This window comes from Haliotis rubra, unplaced genomic scaffold (assembly GCF_003918875.1).
Source record: "Haliotis rubra isolate DU_JTF1 unplaced genomic scaffold, ASM391887v1 Scf2445, whole genome shotgun sequence".
In the NCBI taxonomy this organism is placed as follows: Eukaryota; Metazoa; Mollusca; class Gastropoda; order Lepetellida; family Haliotidae; genus Haliotis; species Haliotis rubra.
In genome coordinates this window covers 1-18,044 of record NW_025766498.1, presented here as the reverse complement: position 1 = coordinate 18,044, position 18,044 = coordinate 1, and the positions used below count along the sequence as shown (strand labels likewise).

Here is an 18,044-nt window from a genome sequence, read left to right as displayed (position 1 = left end):
TTTGAGTTATCCTCGTCCGAACCAACACAAGCACAAGCGTGAGGAGCTTGTAAAGATAAAACAAGTGGAAGGTGCGATGATTCTGCACGAGAAAGTACATTAAACGTTTCACAGTGTTGAAAGAGCTCCGGGGAACATATTACATAATCAATCAAGCTTGCCACATTATGTCCAATGAATGTAAAATCACCCACACCCTGATCGCCATCACATCTTCCATTCATTATATAAATGTCTAAGACTGCGCATAGATCAAGTAAACATTTTCCAAAACGATTTACACATTTGTCTACTGAATACCTTTTCATTGTAGAAACATCCGATAAAAGCTAACATGATCTTTTATGGGTACCTTCTGTGTACTTCAAAATATCATTCTCTATAAAATCAGAATTTGTACCAATTCTGGCGTTAAAATCTCCACCGATACATAAATATACGTCAGTGTACTTCATAAGAATATCAAATAATCTTTCTTGAAAGATAATGATGCCATTATTCACCAATTCTCACGAAATGTGCACCAATTGTGTAATTTCTTGTCGTAGGCATTAAGTTGAATATTTGGGGTTTCTTGGGGTTTTTCTATGACTTTTATCTCGAAGTTACACGGAGAACCACTTATTCAAACTGATAGCATGTGTACATATGGTGTTTAGTACAATACATACCAGTATAAACACCTCGTTTTGCCCATTTTGCTCTTGTCGCACAATGGGGGTGGTCTAATAAAACCATTCTACTTAATCATTATATGCACTGTAGGTCAGGGGAAACTGTATCATGAAGACCTTCGGTGCTTGCAGGCATCGAAGGGCATATACCTCTTTATAACAACAGCCCATAACAGAAAAAATATTTGTGTCGACATTTTGTCCCCAATTTTCTGTAATCTTCGATACATTTCTTTTTTTCAATTTTAAACATGTACAATGTACAAAGAAACTGTTGAATAATGGTCAAACTAACTGAAAATTGCTCAACAAATTCATTTATAGGAAGTAATTTCATCCCTTACGGATGCTATTCTTTTGTCATTGTGTCGAAAGTTACTCAAAGAAAGGTTTGTTTTAGCCCTGTAATCTATGGGACTGTCCTGCTGTCAATATTACACAGCCTGCCGATGTCTCCACCCTGTACATGGAATAGACGACAGATATACATTAACCTCATGGCCTGATTAGAGTCAAGTAACACATGATTTTAATATGACAAGGTAAAGAAAGTCAAGGTGTAATTTTCGTGATGTAATTTTCGTTACCACATTTAAGACCTTGTATCCAAGTCCTTGTTTTATGGTGGTAAGCATTGCTGGGATGTTTCCTGTACAAATGGGAGTTACATCCCTTTGTGAAAATCGCTGTTTAGAGCGCCCATTGCACTTTGACGTCAAGAAGACGACTTTGAAAAACGTCAAATGACAGAAGGTGCTTATCTGATTGACTGTCGACCAAAGAAAAGGTATGTATACTTATCAGTGTATATGTGTATACCATCATAGTATGTTGTTCATACATAAATTCCTTCCCCTGCTCGTATATTTTGGAAATATTGGATGTGCAGCAAATACACTGATGGTAACGTGATTACAGACGACTGGACTTTTGAAACAAACTTACATCCAGACTGTTGAAAGATTATTGTTGAAGGTTCCTTGGATGTGATTTTCGTTTTGCCCTTTATGCAAGGGTTTTTTATGTTTTTCATACATGCGGTATAAAGAGGACATTTATTTACACTAGACAGTGTCTCAAAGTAGTGGTAACGAAGATTACAAATATTGCAGAATTAGATATTTCCTTCAAATTCCGAAGCTATAGAGAAACGTAAATCAATGTTTTCAAGACTGGCAGAGTTGTCTGTTGACAAAGAAGTCTGTCATCCAAGATGCCGAGGAATTGTTTAAATGGGGAACGGAGAACCACAAAGCTGCTCCTATCTGTTCGTCAACAGTGACGATTGCTGCTGTCAAGGAGGAACTTCAGGAACTGTCTAAGACCATACAGTCCCTTGAAAGGAACCATGAAGATTCATGCAATCATTGGAACATCAAAGGAAACATAATGGCAAGAACCACATCTTGCTACTGTTCCATGTGTCCGGATGGTAATTACCACACTGATTGGTTGCCTCCTCTATCTTGAAGCCCACTGCTCCTCGACCGGATGTTGTTACACCAGAGCCTTGTGTAGAACCTTCAGTAGAACCACCGGTAGAACGTACAGCAGAATCGTCGACAGAATCTTCATCAGAACATCCAGCAGATCTGGAACACTTTGATCCTGAGCAGAAGCAAGTTCTCCTCTGCTACACATCAACCCGCACAGTCGTACCTACCAGTGGTGACTTCATTGCTGCTGTGTACCAAGGCAATTGGTATCTTGGAGTGGTCAAAGAGGTGGACCCTGATGACAGTGATTGTCATTTCAAATGGCCAAGACGTTCGGATGAAATCTGGGATATTTGAGGATATTCTTTGTACAGTTCAGCCCTCTGCCACTGGTCGTTATCGGCGCGCTTTCAAACTAACAGCGCATGATGAAGCACACATTACCATGGGTTTCAGAAATGTGTTGTAATTTACGACACCATTCCACGTAAGCAGTTAATTTGACAATTTCAGGATATTGAAATAGAGCCATGTAGCTGTTCTTTTCAGTATGATTCGTTAGTTACTCGATTAGACGTTCCTCGTGTTGTCTCGTTGTATTTCAGAAACCTGAAATTTTCGTTACTAATAGTTGTAATCTACAAGACATTTTCAGAATGGTCGACAAATTGTTATCTTCATTATTCTGTATTTGATTCTTAAACAATGTTTCTGTGGCAATGTTGGTATTTAGCCTTATATAAAAGTTTGTTTGGTAGATATATGTAAGCTAGGGCTAATTGAATTGAAAGTGATGTTATCCTTGCACACAAGTTCTTGAGAACACAAGTTATTGTTTTCAAGAAAGCTGTGTCCTATCTCTGATGACAGAACACATACTGACCGCAACTATTCATATCACCTAACTCCCGGCAGTAATGAACAATATAACATCATGTATGTACTTGCTATCTGCAGAAACTACTGGCATGTGTATGTAATCTATGTGCATAACGTAGATTACATTGTTAAAAAGGAGGGGTCAAGTTTAACCGACCACACAGAATTTACTTTTAGAGTTTGAGTCCTGAAAATTCACATGTTAACTCTTAGGATGGTGTACTTGCACCATCTTAATTTAACAAATAAAATATTGAAGTTGACTTTTCAACAGTTTGTCATATTTGATGGTGCACATTTCGTGAGAATTGGTGTATTACATTGTATTTCTGTATTACTGTACCACGATGATCCTTCGGGATGTACATACACACAAGTGTATAATATATCCTTATTAATATCAAACAGCAGTTTATCAAACAATACAAAAATACAGTTTTCAAACACCTAAATACATTTTACGTATTGGGATAAAGTATTTTTGATAAGTACAAGTATGCCTCCAGACAGTCTCCCAGCTGCAGATATTTTCTCAGCATCCTTCATATAAATGATATAGTCAGCAAAAACTGATTTCAGATCGGAGCTCTTCATCCATGTTTCTGTCAATCCGATGATTTCATGTGATAATATAAACTGAATACAGTCATGATCTTTAAGCTTTGATAAAAGTCCGACACATTCCAGAATACAAAATTAAAGTTTTTACAAGTATTTACACAACTATGAATACAATGTTTGAACGAAGTGCCGTAGAATCACATAGGCCCCGACCACACCTATCTCTCCTTGTTATTCTTTCTCCATGTTCTATTCCTCTCACGGAGTTTTCTAATGTCAGGTTCTTTTTCCTACTAACTCTCAACGACTCTCCCACTCCATCAATCGGCATATCATCATCCCTATCTGTCTCACTAATGTTTCTATTCAAGCCTCTCTGCCCTTTTCCTCTCTCGCTTCTCCAGTTTGATTTCCAAGACCCATTCCCAGTGTGTCGGAACCAGTAGGAGACTGACTTTCAGATCGGGTCTCCGTGCTTGAGATCTGGTCTCTCACTACTTTCACGTCTACCTAGTTGGTGTATCAGATGTGGTCTGACGCCTCGCACTTTCCAAAATTCTATTTCCTTTATAGTAAAAAATGTTTGTCGGGACTTTCCGATCTTAACCTTACCCAGTTCTTCCCGCTGGTAGGCGGTCATATCATTTGCCACACCATACCCTATATCCTCGGAGACAGTCTCTCATCCTAATAACTTGCATCTTTGTCATCCCAGTGTGTCAGTTTATCAAGAGGTCTATGTTTACCGTTTATTTTCGAACCCATTCTGTGCGCTCTTTTCCACATCTCTGTGTGTGAGTAACTGTAATGACCTGTCTTTTCTTATCTCTGGCACTGTTTATTACTTCTGTCACTCTCTTTACACACTTTGTAGGACTCGATTCACCCCTCAGGTATGCCGTATAGAATTGCTATTCCTTCTACTCTGGCCGTTCTTGGTGTTCGACTTACTTCTAGATCTTCTATCCTGACGATAATTCTCATGAAATCATCATTTTGGCATTCAAAGCATCGATATCAGCTTTGTAGAACAATTTGCTCTTCCTTTGTGTTCTCTACCTCTCTCCACAATCCCGATACGTCTTCCCTGATAGAATGAATTTCTTTCTTCAAGGCGTTAATGTTTTTAGACAGTCTGTCCTCAGATTCTTTAATCTGTTTAATTATTGCTGCCTTCAAATCATCTGTCTCTGTATTACTGGGCCCAGGATTGAGCTCGACATCTCCCGCCAAATACAGAAGTGATATGGGGACAGCCTGATTGCCATGGTCAACATTAATATGTAAACCTTCTAACAGTAATACCACAATCACCGTAAACCATACGTTTTGGTGGAGAGAATCGAACACAAGGAAAATTTTACATGCTAATATGTAAACCTTCTCAAACAGTAATACCACAATCACCGTAAACCATACGTTTTGGTGTAGAGAATCGAACACAAGGAATATTTTACATGCTAATATGTAAACTTTCTCCAAACAGTAATACCACAATCACTGTAAACCATACGTTTTGGTGTAGAGAATCGAATACTAATAATTGGTTGTATCTGGGTATCAAAGAGCTTAAAGAACATATTAGGTGACATGGTTCTAACTTTGTGGACAATAGACATTTCAGCTTTATTAAAGCTTTTATTTGCATGCAATGATAAATGTTGGGTACAATTTGTCAAGTTCACTTTGTGTCAAAAACAGAATCCTAAATATGAATAATGATCCACTACACTGATTAACTCTCCATCAACTAACCGTCTTTCTTTCAGCGCTGGGGATAGCCTAGTGGTTAAATTGTTGGCTCATCACGCCAAAGACCCAGGTTCAATTCTCCACATAGGTACAATGTGTGAAGTTCATTTCTGGTGTCCGCCGCCGTGATATTGCTAGAATATTGCTAAAAGCGGCATAAAACCATACTCACTCACTCACTCTTTCAGCGCTATTGGACCACCTTTTCAAAAAGGTCACAATTTTAGTTTTTTTTCCAGTTTCACTGGTAATTTCCATTCTTTTGTGCATGCATTTAGAACATCTAGTTGTCATTTAAGAACAACAGTATAGATTTGACACTAAAATGACATCGCCTGCAAAAAGTAACGTCAAAGCTTATATTAGGTCAGGAAACTTTTGGATACTGTGTTTACAATCTGAAGCTATTTCAATATATATAATTCATTAATAAAAACTGAAAACAATAGGACTGAAAATACAGCCTTGTCTTGAAACCAAGGACAATCAGATCTGTTTCAGCATCCCTGCTAGCGAAGACATGACCTCACATTAGTATATATTGCTTTTATAACAGCAAACATTTCCTTGTTGATCATACAATACACATCAGAACCTTCAAATCTAAATTGGCTAAATTAACAATGAATTAAATAATAATTTTATCTTTTAAATTATTTGGACTTGATAAAGTAAAGAAACAAACTCCTCTTTCTGTGTTCTCACATAGCAATAAACTGTGTCCTCGTTCTTTTAAACATGTGGAGGGGCTTCTAACTAAGGGTCAACAATATAAAGGTTGTTGATTCTATGGTCAGATGACAGTATGTGATTTTATTATTAAACTGCAAACGTTTAGGTAGCAACATTGAACCTCTCTGTATTGATGAATGCGTAACTACCGGGTCCAAGTGTATAATCCATTATACAAAGCGCAGTTGTGTAATGCGGTATGCTGAAATTTTAAAATATAATACTCAAATCTTACTTTTAATTGAATTCAGATGTTAAACTACACATACTTGTAATATTATACATATACTTTTTGGTATGGGAAAATTGTATTATGTTTGTGTCCAACTGACAAGCGCATTAGACAAAAATACTCGATTACTTTGATACAAACTGGTCTGTAACTGCATCGGAGGAAGACAGCAGAGCCTGTGGTGTATTGGATTACTTTAAGTGACAAATAGGCATGTTTGATCATTTTCGGGTCCAAAACAGAAAAAAGTATTTATTCAACTCTTGAAGGCCTTCACTTTTCGATAGCTATATGACAGTCCAGGTGTGGGTCTCCAATGTCATCCGTGTGAATATGGAAAATGCTGTCACAAGAAGGCAGATTCCAGAGTGAATATTATTCGGAATACATAATGTTAACAATATTTTTCATTAAATGGCATTATGATGTTAAAGTGTTACAAACAAACATATGCTAATAAAAAGAATGTTAATGACAGTATTGGAATGCTTTTTCTCCTATTCATGTGATAGAGTTATGAAGTTTCATTGGGTCTTCATCTTTATCTTTAACATGACAACGCATGTTGAAACGATTTGAGTGTTTCAGTGAAACCTATGGGTATATATGGCGCTGGCAAACCAGAATACATGAATGTGGGATTCGAACATGGAATTCCAGGCACCTCCTCTGCGACTCAACTGTATCACGAAGAGTCGTCGGTGACTGTACAGTGTCATGACCCCCTTCTGTGACTGTACAGTGTCACGTCCCCTCCTCTGTGATTGTATGGTGTCACGACCCTTGATTTGTGACAGTACATTGTCACAACATTGTCACGGCCCCTCCTCTATGACTGTACAGTGTCACTGCCACTTGTCTGTGACTGTACAGTGTCACTGCCCGTTGTCTGTGACTGTACGGTTTCACTGCCCCTTGTCTGTGACTGTACTCTGTCACAACCCATCGTTTGTGACTGTACTGTGTCACTGCCCCTCGTCTGTGACTGTAAGGTTCACAACCTCTCGTCTGTGACTGTACGGTGTCACTGCCCCTCGTCTGTGACTGTACGGTGTCCTTGCTCCTCCTCTGTGACTGTAATGTTTCACAACCCCTCCTATGTGACTGTACTCTGTCACAACCCATCGTCTGTGACTGTACGGTTCACAACCTCTGGTCTGTGACTGTACGGTGTCACTGCCCCTCGTCTGTGACTGTACAGTGTCACTGCCCCTCGTCTGTAACTGTATGGTGTCAGTGCCCCTCGTCTGTGACTGTACAGTTTCACTGTCCCTCGTCTGTGACTGTACGGTTCACAACCTCTCGTCTGTGATTGTACGGTGTCACTGCCCCTCGTCTGTGACTGTACGGTGTCACTGTCCCTCGTCTGTGATTGTACAGTGTGTCACTGCCCCTCGTCTGTGACTGTACCGTGTCACTGCCCCTCGTCTGTGACTGTATGGTGTCACTGCCCCTCGTCTGTGATTGTACGGTTCACAACCCCTCGTATGTGACTGTACGGTGTCACTGCCCCTCGTCTGTGACTCTATGGCGTCACGGCCCCTCGTCTGTGACTGTACGGTGTCACTGCCCCTCGTCTGTGACTGTACAGTGTGTCACTGCCTCTCGTCTGTGACTGTATGGTGTCACAACCTCTCGTCTGTGACTGTACGATTCACAACCTCTCGTCTGGGAGTAGACTAGCTTCTTGATACCAGTTGTGTCATCGGTCCCCGGGATTGTGACAGCAACCAACGCTTGTGGTGGGAGTGGACTAGCTTCTTGATACCAGTTGTGTCATCGTTCCCCGGGGTTGTGACAGCAACCAACGCTTGTGGTGGGAGTGGACTAGCTTCTTGATACCAGTTGTGTCATCGGTCCCGGGTTGTGACAGCAACCAACGCTTGTGGTGGGAGTGGACTCAGCTTTGATACCAGTTGTGTCATCGGTCCCCGGGTTGTGACAGCAACCAACGCTTGTGGTGGGAGTGGACTAGCTTCTTGCTACCAGTTGTGTCATCGGTCCCCGGGGTTGTGACAGCAACCAACGCTTGTGGTGGGAGTGGACTAGCTTCTTGATACCAGTTGTGTCATCGTTCCCCGGGGTTGTGACAGCAACCAACGCGTGTGGTGGGAGTGGACTAGCTTCTTGATACCAGTTGTGTCATCGTTCCCCGGGGTTGAAACAGCAACCAACGCTTGTGGTGGGAGTGGACTAGCTTCTTGATACCAGTTGTGTCATCGTTCCCCGGGGTTGAAACAGCAACCAACGCTTGTGGTGGGATTGGACTAGCTTCTTGATACCAGTTGTGTCATCGTTCCCCGGGGTTGAAACAGCAACCAACGCTTGTGGTGGGAGTGGACTAGCTTCTTGATACCAGTTGTGTCATCGTTCCCCGGGGTTGTGACATGACTGTGGCTCATCGTATCCAACTGTGTGGGTAAATTGCTAGGGTTGTAGGATTGACGAGTATACAGGAAGAGCCAGTAAAATCTACGTTACCTTGTAGGAAATGTCTCCGGTGTATTTCTAAGACTTTTGCTGACACAGCTGTTACGTCATACTCGGTATTACTCCGGGTATATGACGCTGTGCAGTGTAGTTTCTGTTGGTGACACGGCTGTGACGTCATACACGACATTACTCCGGGTATATGACGCTGTGCAGTGTAGTCTCTGTTGGTGACACGGCTGTGACGCCATACACGACATTACTCCGGGTATATAATGCTGTGCAGTGTAGTCTTTGTTGGTGACACGGCTGTGACGTCATACACGACATTACTCCGGGTATATGACGCTGTGCAGTGTAGTCTTTGTTGGTGACACAGCTGTGACGTCATACACGACATTACTCCGGGTATATGACGCTGTGCAGTGTAGTCTCTGATGGTGACACGGCTGTGACGCCATACACGACATTACTCCGGGTATATGACGCTGTGCAGTGTAGTCTCTGTTGGTGACACGGCTGTGACATCATACACAACATTACTCCGCGTATATGACGCTGTGCAGTGTAGTCTCTGTTGGTGACACGGCTGTGACGCCATACATAACATTACTCCGGGTATATGACGCTGTGCAGTGTAGTCTCTGTTGGTGACACGGCTATGACGTCATACACGACATTACTCCGGGTATATGACGCTGTGCAGTGTAGTCTCTGTTGGTGACACGGCTGTGACGTCATACACAACATTACTCCGGGTATATGACGCTGTGCAGTGTAGTCTCTGTTGGTGACACGGCTGTGACGTCATACACAACATTACTCCGGGTATATAACGCTGTGCAGTGTAGTCTCTGTTGGTGACACGGCTGTGACGCCATACACGACATTACTCCGGGTATATGACGCTGTGCAGTGTAGTCTCTGTTGGTGACACGGCTGTGACGCCATACACAACATTACTCCGGGTATATGACGCTGTGCAGTGTAGTCTCTGTTGGTGACACGGCTGTGACGTCATACACAGCATTACTCCGGGTATATGATGCTGTGCAGTGTAGTCTCAATTGCATGTTGTGCGTTGTGAATAGGATAACCACGCCTTTCAGTACATCTGAGTGACACACAGCGTTGTTTTTTTCTCACAGATTAATACATAAATAGTTTTCTTAAGCCATTTTCTATTTTGTGGACATTTGCAAATAATTGAATCTCTGTGGATTTGTGGAATTCGTTCATTCTTGTCCACAGAAAATTGTGAAATAGTTCATAAAATAAAATGGTGAAATAGTTCAAGTCAAATGTAATCATTGTACATCCATTATAGATGTTAATCTTATTTGTAGCAGGCGGTTCTACAAGGCAGGTGAGGAGTCCGGGCAACCTGGGGCCTGAAAAGCCAATATGCTCCCAACATGCACACTTATATGTTTATATATATATAATGTCATTCTTCCATACACGGCTCTTTGTATGCAACATTAAATTATCACCGAGTATTTTTTTAGTTGTAAAATGTTTTTGCTGTTTGTGAAGAACAGGTTCTCTGAGATCCTGAGGGTTTTATCCATGAGCTGGACATCAGTGAGATCGTGCTGAAGCGTTTCTGGGCAGTGTAAGTTACAGTAGTCACACAGAGGAGAGAGGTGTTTATCGAAACGATTTCTATATGCATTAAAGCCACAATGGTCTGGCTTAAGGCGGGTCAAATCAACGTCATCTCTACGACAACGCCGACGAATTTTAAAATGTTTGTACTGGACAAGCGGAGTGCATGTGCCTACCATTAGGTTCACTTTCCCATTTCTATTGCTTAGACGCATTCCAATACCCCATGTTTGGGATTACACTTCCTTAGCAAAATACAGATTCTGGTACTTTCGTTATATATTTTGGAATTACAGAAAATATATTATATTAAGGAGCAAAGGGCTTATAACATTGCCCTGTTGATCGCCATTTACAATACAGACGTTACAATGGCCAATTACAAAGGACTTTTCCAACTGCAGCAAATACGTCCTTTACTCCTTAGCATTGCAATTTAAATCGAACTACATTTCTCCATTCATATCATATGCTTTTTCAATTTTCTAAATACACGCAAAGCATATCCTCTTGGTTTGCTAACGCATTTTGTGCTTCGTTTTGCAGTCGTACAATGTGATCTAAACACGAGGGAGTCTTCCTAAAGCCACACTGTAATCCTGTTAATAATTCATTTGATTCTAAGTAGAAACTCAAACGATTTGTGACCAACCTTTCCATTATTTTACACAGGCTAGAAGTTAAGGCTATTGGTCAGTATGAAATAGGACGAGGTGAGTCTTTACCAGGTTTGGGAACAGAGGTAACAAGACGTTGAAATTTAGTCAGTTTTCTCCGAAAGTGTTCTATATCAACCGGTAAGCATTACCTGCGACGTCTGTTACAGGCCTTTTGATCGAGCTTCCTCAGCTTGTTCACAATCATTACTCCAGCCAAAAGGGGAACTTCGAGTAGTTGGTTTTTCCGGATGTTTTACCAATAGATATATTTGTCTGAGGTTTGGGTCAATGCTAATGTTATATTGCAATTATAACTTTCAGTGTAATCTGTTAGCAGATCACATGTTACAACAAAGTTCAACAAATGTATGTCAGCAGAATTAAACCTCCATCTGAAAATTTCATTTGCAAGCGTTAGTTAGGGTTTAAACCATATCTCAGTGAAAACTGGAAAGCGATCACTTCCCAAACTGTCGTCTGATAAACACGCCACTGACATTTGTGTGATAGAGTAGGAGAAACAAGTATATAGTCAAACTCTGTGCGATCTTTTGGCTTGCTGACATTACCATTAATTCTAAACTGACACTCAGAAATGTTTCATGAATGCATATTATATCCGATTTGAATTCTAGTTTTCCGAGAAACGCCTTAAGATGACGACCATGTGAGATACATTTCAGTGCATTCTATCGCTGTCTATAATGTTTTTTTCAGTGGAAAAAGAACGTAATGTGTCTTGAGATACGTTAGTGTGCAAATGAGATTTTGCAGCTGACATAACATGATATATTTTGGGTCATCTCGATTTGGTGCCCCCAAACAGACTGTGATAACCTCAAGAAGGAATGCAGCGAGGTGTGCAGCTCTCGCTAGATGGAGGTGCAGACTGTGAATTATTCTACGATTTGTCACCGCGGAGAGTACACTGACATGAACATTGTGTTTTACTATTTGGACCCTGACTGACCTTGTCTGAAGGTAGACTTATGGCAGTTTGCTGAGGAGAGGGTGTAGGGGCGTTTTCTTTTACTCTTTGTACGGATGCTTTTTAAGAAACCGTGTTTTAAATTTTGACACGTTGCATTTCAACCACTTCCTTATATTTACTACAGCCTCTATATGCTGCCCTATGGATTCCTTGGCAATCTGAACATTTCATGGTATCTTTAGAAGAGCATAAGACAAAATATTATGGATGTCAACTTTATTGTTTATTTGTTTCTGGGCTTTTCCTTTCCCGTTCGTCAGGTGGTTTTGTACCAATGTGCCTTGAGTTCATTCCTGTCTACAGTCCATTTTGGGTATAATTGTAACTGTAGGCAGTTTGGGAATGGAAAACACCCCCAGGATATAAATGAACTGTACCAATGACGAAGAGTTATAGTTTGTTGTCTGCTTCCACTCGTGGTGATATTGACAATATGGTTAAAACCATTTTTAAGAGTAATTTAACAATATGAGATAAAGAAAGAAAAAGTATCATGTTTTGACTAGTTTCCATTCTCAGACTGCAATCACATGTTCTTGCTCCACATTGTTACTTCTAAATATATACTGAGTCAAAAAGAAACTTCACATTCTTTCTTCAGGGCACTATAAAAGAACAAGAGATGGTAAGATGGTTAAATTGTTATTATTTCATTGCTGAGATCTGTGTGATGTACTCGATACACTGACAGTGCCATAATCAGTTCCATTAGGCTACACCGCCGTTCCAAAACATGGGTATACAGAATGTCAAGTCACAAGAATAAAATGCGAAATTTCTCAGTTCAATATCGTGTATGGCCGCCCCGCGCATTCACCACTGCCAAACACCGTCTCCTCATCGACTGCCTGATGCTTGTGAACACGTGGTTGGGGATTCTGCGCCATTGCTCTTGCAAGGCAGCGCCAAGTTCCTGCAAATTCTGAGGTTGGTTCCTAAGACCACGAAGCCTTCTCCCAAGTGCATCCCAAACGTGCTCTATTGATTAAGGTCAGGGGACCTCGATGGCCAGTCCATGACGTTGATTCCAGCGTTTTGAAGGAAATTTCGTGTCAACATCGCGGTATGCGGCCGAGCATTATCATGCTGGAACTGTAGACCTGGGCCATGAGCCGCCATGAAAGGAACGAGTTCAGGGTGAGCACCTGGTCGCGGTAAGCAGCAGCTGTGAGGTTTCCACGGATGACCAGAAGTCGGGAACGGTTGTTCCCACAGAAAGCACCCCACACCATGCAACTTCCGCCCCCGAATCTGTCGACTTCCTGTACACAACATTGGGCATACCGTTCACGACGTCGTCTCCAGACTCTATGCCTGCCGTCCGCGAATCTGAGGGTAAACCTGATTCATCGCTAAAGACGACTCGATTCCAGTCTCTCTGGGTCCATCGGAGGTGACGTTGGGCCCACAGCAGACGTTGACGTTGATGAAACGGCGTCAATATTGGCCCACGATATGGACGTCGAGAATGGAGATTGGCAGCCCGCAACCGATTTCGAATGGTCTGTGAGGACAGTCGACCTCTAAACATCTCAGCCCTGGTTCGTGTAGCCGGCAGAAATCTGTCACGTAGGTGACGTAGGACGATTTGATTTGTCTTCTGCTCGTGACGTCACACGTGGACGACCCGACCTTGGGCGATCAGAAGTGGTGCCAGTTTGTTGTAGACGACCTCGCAAGTCATACACAGTACGACGGCTGCATCCCATTGCTCTTGCGACGTCAATAACTGATCTTCCTGCTTGCAACATGCCAACGGCACGTTCACGTTGCACATTTGACAATCGTGGCATTTCAAGTACCGTTAGAACTGTGGTTTAAAAGTGTTTTTCAATTTTGAGGCCAATGCAAACACGTGCATATGAAGAAAACTTCGATGCGAAGATCACGTGATCGACTGCACGTGCAAAACCTGATTTGGCACTCAACGTCATTTGCACGACGAATGGATGGGTTTGAGTGGGTTTTGCTAACGTTTTTCTAGAGTCGAAAGATAGATCCCATTTCGGATACATAGATGTATCATCAGAGAAAAATTATTCATTATTTTTCAAATTACATTTTGTGAAGTTTCTTTTTGACTCAGTATATAGCTCACACCAAAGCTTTCACCGAGTATTCACCGGACAACCCGCTCCAAGCTGCGTGAACGTGCTATGAGCGCAGCCCAGCTGTTGAAACCACTTGAATTCCCCCAAGCGCTAACATTTATCAGCAATCCTATTTGTTATTCTGTGTATCAGATTAATTTACTGCATAGTCTCTCAAGCTTAATGGGCTAGTTCATTATTGTTGATGGGGGAACCGGGCTAAACTTCAAAACCACTCAACCATAAGGTTAAATGGTGAATGCTTAACACACTGATGTACAGGAAAAGTCTACAAGGTGTTTGGGATAGCCGTTGAGGTTGATGTATGTAGTTCTGAGATGTAGACAGAACCATAGCATCGACCCTCCAACAGCAAGAAGAACGCCAACCCATCAATTAGACTCAACTGGCTTCTATCACTTACCCACTTAATCTACTGTAACACCACCATACAGTCAACACGCCGTACATCAACTTCTTCTGTTGTATAAACCCAAATACCCGTCATATATATATATATATGTCTCCTTGTGCACGTTATGTATCATGTGCTTGATAACGGTGTTAGAATCTACACCGAAACGTCGAATCTACTGTATCAAAGAAGTTGTCTATCCATATACAGTTTTCCTCTTCATATCTGCTTTTGTATATCAATTCTCTTTAATCTCATAATCCTGTTTATTGTATATGTACATGCTTAAATTCACTCTGGCTTGATGTACATTAGTAGTACATGTATATATACTAGGTACATAAAGAAACTGTGCATACAAAATTTTAAAATCTAAATTTATCAAACCTGTGTAGACATAAGGATTTAAACTCAGAGATTGCTGACATGTATCCAACATGCATGCATGTGCCACGTTCCGTGATGTCAGTCGGTTCGTCCTTGAGACGTGCAATACGTTGTTGCACGTGCATTCCGGGAAAGAGAAACAGCAAATGAATGCCACACAATACTGTCACATTGGAAAGCTCAACCCCTGCCCTTGTGATCGTTCAAAAAATTAAACGGCTATTGAAACGCATAGCATGCCAAGGCTCACGTCTGCACAACGTCATGAGGCCATTGGGATGGTGCGTGGGGGAATGTCTCAACGACAAGTGGCTGCACATTTCCACTGCCACCAGAACACCATTTCTGCACTGGTGAGATGCTACCAGAACACAAAATGACGTCATCGGTCGGCCATGTTCTGGACGTCCACGTAACAACGCCAAGACAGGACATATGATAAGGGTGACCCATCTTCGCCACAGGTTTCCAGACTGACAGTGATGACTGCCCGAACCATCCCAGGATTCTTTCGCCGTATCCACCCCAACACAGTTTGACAACGTTTACGTCATCACGGGATCAGACCACGACGTCCCGCCATACGACCTATCCTGACACAACGTCATCGACAAGCTCGCCGAAATCATGTCCGCAGACCCTTGTTTTGGTGGAGAAATGTTGTTTTTACAGATGACTCCAGGTTTAACATTTCCCATAGTGATGGACGTCAACGTGCCTATATAGACGCGTGGGAGAACGTTATGCATAGGCCTGTGTCTTGGAGAGGAATCGCCTTGGTGGTGGTTCCGTGATGATTTGGGGTGGAATAACAGCACGCCAAAGAACTCCTTTGGTGATTGTTTAGGGCAACTTAACTGGTGTGGGCTAAAGGGATCAGATTCTTCGACCTGTGGCAATTCCTTTTCTGCAACGTCATGGCACTGGGTTAACATTCCAACAGGACACTGCCCGCCCTCATACGACAAGGGGTGCTATGGATTTCTTGCAACACCACAACGTTGACTTACTGCCTTGGCCTGCAAATTCACCGGATCACCGGAGCATGTTTGGGACGAGATAGATCGACATCTACGCCGTCTTCCTCATCCGCCAGATAACGTCCTTGACCTTGCAACAGAACTGGAGAGAATCTGGCGTGACAAAAATCCCACAAGCCTTCCTTGCACGTTTGATAGGCTCTATGCGTTGTCGATGCTTTGCTGTTCTCAATGCCGATGGTGGACATACCGGTACCCGTTATTGAGCTTGTGACATGGTCGTTTGACACCTTTTCAATTGAAATTTTCCCGACTTGTTATGGTCTCATGATCCCTCCATTAAAGTTTATATGTACCTTTGACATTGTTATCGTACGTATCAACTGGGATAATATTTTGACAATGCACAGTTTCTTTATGTGGCTAGTATATATCTGCTAGTTAGCATTAACCTGTCAAGGGGTCAAGGAAAAGCCCAGAAACGAGTGCATACAATAAAGAAGTTGACATCCATACTATTTTGTCTTTTACTTGAATAGCAACTTTTATATGCCTCTCAAGAACCTTGAGAAAGGTAGTTATCATGCACATCAGGGGTGGAAATAACTTTAAAATTGCTAGTGTACACCGGTACAGTGGCACATGTAAAATCACTTGCCCTGATAATTTTTCCACTACACCGGCTGTTTTCTTGTTGATTTTTAAAATAAACAACATAATTTACATTGGAAAGTCAACTGGACACCAGTACAATGTGATATACAAATCTGCTTGCCCGACAGAAGAAAACACTGGTGTCGGACGTCGGGCAATGGGTTATTTCCACCCCTGCACATGATCTCCACTGCAACGAGGACAAGCCTGAACTTTTACAATTTTGTGATGAGAGATCAAAACGCTGGCATTTATAACACCTCAGGGCTCGTGGTACATATGTTCTTTCCTTGAAAGACTGATGGTACATGAACCACTTCAAATAGTAGATCATCAGACAGATGGGACATGAGATGAGCCACTTCACCTAGTAGTTCATCAGACAGATGGACGTGACATAAACCACTTCACCTAGTAGTTCATCAGACAGATGGACGTGAGATGAACCACTTCAAATAGTAGTTCATCAGACAGATGGACATGAGATGAACCACTTCAAATAGTAGATCATCTGACAGATGGACGTGAGATGAACCACTTCACCTATCTGTTCGTCATGAAAAGTCATAAAAGAAATGTTTATGCAGTTCAAATTCTCTGGGTTGAAAGAAAATACAAAATGTTATAAATTATGTGCATTTATTACTGTAAATACAGCACATACATAATCATGCATATTTCAAGTATATAAATGGTAAATAATCAATATTTCCTCTCATCAACAAGGTTCCCTGGACATATCAGCCGAAACATAAAATCTCTGAAAATTGTAACATTGTTCAATACAGCTGGATCAACTGAATGGTTGGAGATAGGATTTTTGATTTGGTTTTATTTACATTCCATTCCAAACTCCTAAACATGTGCAAAAACAACCAGTTGAATAGCGAGAGTATGGTACACAGTAGATATGAATAAGGTGTCATTACACTGGGGTATCACATGTGCTTATTTGCCTTTCTGAAATGTGCAATCTACATTGGGTCATCACATCTATGTCTATAAATAGCATACAGTGATCGTAATAAGCACTTCCAACAATGTGCATTTATGGGAGAACTATTTCCCTGAACTGACTGACACAAGTGAATCATGTCAGCATAATAACAGTGCCGGGAATTGCACTGCCGATACCGTGACTAGTGGTGACAGTTGTCTTAGTACTACTGATGCATTGCAACACAAATCATGTCCGTCGTGATCATGTCATCATGGCAAAATATTAAAATACTTTGATAAAATACAAAAACAGGGTCTATGTTGAATAATTACTTGTATATACAACATATGATGTTCATGGCTCTGTAATTACAGGTGTGCACAGGTGTGGCAGATATAGCTGTATATCTCACTGTCACTATACTGAAATGAATGAAAAGACTGGCCTGATTATGGAATAACTTACATAGCCTGCTCAATGATTAATCACATTTACTTATTTGTCCTCAATGGTGTAACCACTGTAATTACATCATCGTCCTCATCTATGCAGCACATTGCATATGCTATTGTGCTCTATGTCACTGTACACCATTACAATAACTGGCAAGACTACATGCCCACC

At 41.6% G+C, this 18,044-nt stretch overlaps 1 long non-coding RNA gene across 1 annotated transcript; it reads right to left on the bottom strand.

Annotated features, from left to right (window-relative positions):
* Nucleotides 1-672: 672 nt before the first annotated feature.
* LOC124279014 lies at nucleotides 673-18,025 on the bottom strand. The gene is made up of 3 exons (XR_006899266.1): nucleotides 17,916-18,025; nucleotides 4,354-4,362; nucleotides 673-683 (listed from the first exon to the last, which is right to left on the bottom strand). It is a non-coding gene; the product is annotated as an uncharacterized LOC124279014 (long non-coding RNA).
* Between the last annotated feature and the right edge of the window lie 19 nt (nucleotides 18,026-18,044).